This window comes from Aythya ferina (genome assembly GCF_964211825.1).
Source record: "Aythya ferina genome assembly, chromosome: W".
Lineage (NCBI taxonomy): Eukaryota > Metazoa > Chordata > Aves > Anseriformes > Anatidae > Aythya > Aythya ferina.
The window spans coordinates 12,334,145-12,340,658 of NC_140313.1; positions in this window are offsets into that span (position 1 = coordinate 12,334,145).

Sequence of the window (6,514 nt, forward strand, 5' to 3'; positions counted from 1 at the left end):
TGTGACAATTAAAACATCAGCATGTTAACAACACTCTTCTCATCCTAATCCAAAACATAGCACCCTACCAGCTACTAGGAGGAAAATTAACTCTGTCCTAACTGAAAGCAGGACAGGGAGTCACTGTGATCTGAAACTTGGGGATGTTGATTTTTTTTTCAAATAATTCCTTACTATCAAATGGTTAAATGCTGGGACCAGTTTTCTTACCTCTGTTTCCCACACAGCCAAAATACTAAGACAGGACTTGTAGGTTTTCCTTCTGCCTGCTTTTTTCTTATGAATACTTATTAAGTATTAATAATAAGTATATATATATACTTATATATATGTGTGTGTATGTATATATATGTATGTATAAAATAAGTATTAATAATGGCAGTACCTGCCATTTCCTATGAATACTTATTAAGAGCTGACCATGTAGGAAACTGAGTTTCTCTCTCTGAAACTGTACCCAGTGCTAACCTGGCAGCTGGCCCAGCTCCTGTGACATGAATGGTGAAATCACCAGCTGCCATGGATTTGGAAGGGGTAAAACAAATCAAGGCTTCCTCCTGTGTATTCTGCAATTAAATTCTGATCATAGACTAAGGGAAAGAAAAATAAATAAATAAATAAATAAATAAATAAATAAAGCCAGATAAAGATGTTTAGCAAATGCATAAACATAATAACCAATGTTATTTATGTTATGTTACCAATGTATAACCATAATAACCTCTTGTCATCCTTCACTCTCCTGGTCTTATTTGTGCTGATTCTGTTTAGCAAGGCCCTAATATGATTGTACAGACAGTTAGTCAAATGGAAAAATTCTCTTTAGAATTATTTCAAGTCCTTTATTTTAAGCAAAATTCAAGGGGTGATGGTGGAGGGACTTCCTGAGAACTGGTAGAAAAAGGTCTGGATTCAGCAGGTACATCAATCAAGTTCTTTCCAACTAATCCTTTAAAATTATGACCCTCAGGTTAGCTGATTCTCTCTTGTCCAGCTGGGACACAGTCAGTTGTGAGGAGATATCACAAACAGTGGCTTCAAAATCTTCTGTTTTTTTCCTTTAAAAGAGTAGGATATTGCTAAATTATTTCTCTGCAGTTCATGTCCTGCTTACCTATCCCAGCATCTACACACGTTAGGCTCCTTATTGCTTTTATTTAGCAAGGACAGTATTACAGAAATGTTGGCAAGCACCATTTCATTTCTGATGTAACTATATTTTTGCTATTGCTTTTTGGTGTCCTGTAATAATAATTGTGCAGTCATCCACACCTACCTTCTGCATTCATTTAACAACATGCTGTGTGATCTTTCAGGGAACCACACTGAAAAAGCAATTGCGTATGGACATTTATAAATTTTCTGGACAAAAATCTTCTATGGTTTCACTTAATTCACTTAATTAAATACCCACCACACAAAAGATGGAAAGGGATTTACTGACAGAGGTGAGGAACCCTTGGCAACATGTTGAATATCTTCCAAGATAGCAGGCTAAGAAAAGTAATCCCCCCAAAATGTTCCATAAGTGCTAAAAATTCCAAATGAAGTCCTCTCTCCTAAAGCCATAGGATTGCATTACAGGGAAAGCTTGCTTTTTTCCGAAGATGGCACATTTTCAGCTCTTATGAGATAAATGTAAAGTAAAGTAAATACAGTAAAACTAACTTATGAGAGTAAACCAGCAAAAAGCTTAAAACTGTGGCCCTCTCTGTGAGGAAAGAATGATTCTTTCACTCACTTAGACACATGCACATGAAGCTTTCCTGTAGGAGAAAGGCAATTCCTTGATCTTCTCTTGTGACTGCTGCATAAACAGGATCTTTATGTATGTACATTTGTAAGAAAAGACAGTCATTACCTAGAGACCTGCACAGACAAGCTATGCAAAGACTGAACAGAATAAAACAAAACCAAACATATATATACATGCATATATATGTATATGTATCATTGTACTTTTTGTTTGTTTGTTCATTTCTTAGGGTGGGTAACTGGGGGAGTTTGGAATAAGAAGGGACTTATTTTCCCAAGTGAGACAGGAACCCAATAGGAAACCTGGGAACTCATCCTAAATTCAGTGAATGCCTTTATCCCATTTCCTTATCCGCTGTCTCAAGTTAGACTAACCACATGAATGACATTTATCCAGATACCTGTGCAGAGAGAGGACTCACATGAACAGAAAAGAGTAGTATCTTAGAGGGGGAAAAAAATGGGCAGAGAACAGGATCTCACCTTAAAGGAGGTCATACTGTAAAGAACAACAATAAATTCCTTAGAACAAACTGAAAAACTAAATCAGACATTGATTTCCAGGCCAGATTGCTCTGCTATGATGCACAGGAATTAAATCCTCCCAGGACTCACTCCCTTCACAATACCCTTGAGATTACAACTAATTAGTGAGGGTATTCATGGAAAATTTTTGGCCAAGCTTTTCATGAGAATTTTTACTCTGCAAAATTTTACTAGACTGCAAAAATATGATCTAAAATGGATGAATGCATACTTTCCAAGTTTTTGCTGTGCTTGTGTCAGACAGGTCTTCATCCTAATCCAAAACATAGCATTCTACCAGGAAGAAAATTAACTCTGTTCTAACTGAAACCAGGACACTGGCCGCATCCCTGGAAGCTTCAAATAAGTTCCGAATCCCTGGAACCCTTAAAAAGCTTCTGAATGAAGCCCGGGATGTGCCTGTGTCTAGATGTGTCTTGCAAGTGGTTAACCCACGCACGAATTCTTAGCTTCGGAACTAAATTCTGTCTCAGTTACACCCCTACACACAGTCACGCAACTGAATTCCCCCCAACCGAAAGGTATCTTCGTTTGGGTTTTCGCGCGCAGAGTTACGTGTCACAAAATAAGAGCTCTTGGTTCTTTATTTGCCTCTTATGTTCAAAATCTTGGTGGACTCTAGTGCTACTATCGGCAAGGGCCACTAGGTGGGGCGCCTCCCTTTACCGGTCGCAGATCCAAAGTCCAAGAAGATCACGTCGGGGTCACCAATTTGTTGTAAATGAGGTCTCAACTCAATCTGAATTTAATAATATTTATAAAACAAATATTTCTAAAATGTATAAAAGGCAAGTAAACAGCGCTGGGTGTGCGGGGAGTCTACGCTCCACCAACACGCACACATGAACATCAAACATTCTAAATATACAGAACATTGCTTTTACATACTAAAACCGAGTATGCCTACACAATCAGAAAAGTTAACAAACAATCCTTTAAGTTCCACAACTCAACAGTCTCCATTTTCCATTCCTTTTCTTGATTACTAACAAGTCTCCATTTTCCATTCCTTTTGAACAATATGTCTCGCTTTAAGTTGTCAAGCAACTCGGTCTTCAGGTCTTATGTATCCCGTTCTTCCCGGATCGAAGAAAAGCACATCCATCTCCTTTTCAAGGCCAATTAGCCTGGGTCAAAAGGCACGTCCAGGTCAACAGGGGGCGTAACAGCAAAAGCATTTGATGGCTGTAGCAGCAGAGGGGCCCATGGCGTAGCAGTCAGATCAGTAAAGGAGCCCGCAGCTCCCTCACTGTCTGGCAAACCACACGTTTCTGACTGTGCTCCCACATGGCTCTTTAAGGCCTCAGAGATTGCTCGCCAGGTGCCGAGCAATCCCACTGCAACCTTGTCGTTTTTAGTTGCAGAGTCCCACACCTTGACCTCAGTTTGGTCCCATATTTCAGTCTCATAATCTGTCCGATTGTTAATAAGGAGAATAAGCTGTAAGGTTACCAGGACAGTCTTTGTTCCTAAGGACGTATGATTCCCCATAATGCGCAACTGCTTACCAGTGAGAGGCAGTTGTGTGCACAGGTCCGCTTCTCTCAGCTCGAGCTTCTCTCCAGCTCCAGCGCGCCTGTTTCCAGCGACTTTCTGTACGAGCTTCTCTGAGCAGTTTGCTGAGTTTGGCCGAACCTATCTTCAGGAGGCGATCAATGTGCCTGTTCCCGTCCTGGTCTCCATTCTGTTAGCCTGTTCCTTTTCATTCCTACTTTCTGCTTCTTAATTGATGATAACTTCATCACTTCGTGTTGCCTTCTTTTTTTTTTTTTTTCTCTTGAGGGCAGGCTCCCCTCTTATACCCTTCTCTCCACATCAGTTCTTTTCAAAACAACTTTTCTTTGGTCAAACAACTTTGAATGTAACAACAACAGCAAACACCCAGCAACTTCCATGCCTTAATGGCTGGAGAACAAGAAACCGGAGACTGCATGGAGTCTCCTGAATCACCCTTCTTTGTTCCCTCTAAACTCTTTTATATTCCTGATGGCCTCATCGTTAAGAGTCTAATGTTATCTCAACCACGGGGCTTTCCAAACCCTATGGCCACACTCTCAAATCTCCCCCTTCTTTATTAATATCAACCATTTTCTCGACACGAATTACCACTCCATATATAACAATCATTATTGTAAGTATTATTATTATTTTCTTGTCTTTATCTCAACTCACAGCCTTCCCTTTCCCATTTCTCTCTCCCATCCCAGAGAAGGAGGGGGGGAGGTGACCGAGCGGCCCTGTGTTGTTTAGCTGCCCGCAGGGTTAAACCACAACAGAAAGAAAAGCTGTAAATGAACTTGTAAAGAAAATGAAGAAAATTACATATGTCCCAGTTCAAATTTGGAATGGAATCGATCTAAGAGGATTATGGGAGAAGGCTTTATGGGTAGTAATTGGTTTGCTAAAATAAGGGTGGTTGTATTGGGGATATGTGGAGGATTGTTAATAATTCCATGTTTAATACCCTGTATTACCAGGCTAATACACTCGGTTATACAAGGAATGCAAATATCTGCGGTACCTGTTGACCCAGCACCAGGGAAAGTGAAAACCCATTCCCTGATGATAATAAAAACAAACAAAGATACAAAATTGTTATCAATTGGTATCAATTCGGCAAGTATTGACTTGATTAGAAAGGAAAACACGAATCAGTGCCATGAAAAAGGAGATGGGGGATTGTGAGATGTGTTCATCTGATTCATGTCAGTATGGAACAATGCTAGGGCTGCATGGTATGATGAATGTGACCTTCTGTCTCACATACACTTGTATAACCACAAGTCTAAGAAAAAGAGTGGTTAATGTATATAGTTCTTGTATCTTGCAAAGGAATGTTTTAGTAATTTGTGTCAATAGAGAGCTTGAAGGGAAATGTATTTGTAGGCTTTTCCTTGAAGTCTCTGATATCTGGGGGGGGGGGGTTCAGAACAACTGCTAACTATTATGACTATTGCATGGGATACTATGCAAGTCTCTGATATCTGGCCAGGAGATTAAGGAGAAGGGGAGAACTGAAGAACAACTAAAAGACCAAGCTTGCAGGGGATGCTGCACAAGTCTCTGACATACAGCCAAGTTGGACAAAGGAGAAGGACAAGAGGGAGGAAGACTATGAGCCTTCAGCACGAGAGACCCCCAGAGGGACCACCGGAGACTGATACACATGCTCCAGTAGGAGGGTTTGGATTCCGGAAATAATAACCCTGTTTTTTTTTGAAGTAGTAATGAATATGTATTAGCCTAGGAGCATAAAAATCAGCTGCTTGATGTAACTGGTGTGCGTCTTGGTGGAGCAGACTCCCAGTGCACCCTGCGCTGTTTGCTTACCTCTATTCCTTTAATAAATTGTAAACTTTGATTATAGTCCTATTTTGAGGGACTGAGTGTGCCAGGGGTCTCTGCTCCACCAAGGCGCACACCAGTTACATCAAGCAGCTGATTTTTATGCTCCTAGGCTAATACATATTCTTTATTACTTTTTAAAAAAACAGTGTTATTACAATTAGTTTCCGGAATTCAAACCCTCCTACTGGAGTATGTGTATCAGTCTCCAGAGAACAAGTAGAAAAGTCCTACAAGGAGCGGCTGGGGGAGCTGGAGAAAAGCCTGGAGAAAAGGAGGCTCAGGGGCAACCTTATCACTCTTTAGAAGTACATTAAGGGAGGCTGTAGCGAGGTGGGGGTTGGTCTATTCTCCCATGTGCCTAGTGACAGGACGAGGGGGAATGGGCTAAAGTTGCGCCAGGGGTGTTTTAGGTTGGATGTTAGGAAGAACTTCTTTACTGAGAGGGTTGTGAGGCATTGGAATGGGCTGCCCAGGGAAGTGGTGGAGTCACCATCCCTGGAGGTCTTTAAAAGGCATTTATATGTTGAACTTCAACTCTATTTTTTTTTTTTTTTGTGGCAAAATCATCCTTCAGAAGGATTTGGACTATTTTCTTCCCTTTCTCGAAAACTTCCTCTGCTGTGTCACCCCACACAATAATGTCATCGATGTACTGCAGGTGTTCAGGAGCTTCCCCCTGCTCTAGCGCAGACTGGATCAGCCCATGGCAAATGGTAGGGCTGTGTTTCCACCCCTGGGGCAGCCGATTCCAAGTATATTGGACTCCCCTCCAAGTGAAAGCAAACTGTGGCCTGCACTCTGCTGCTAGAGGGATGGAGAAAAATGCATTAGCGATATCAATTGTGGTGTACCACTTGGCTGCCTT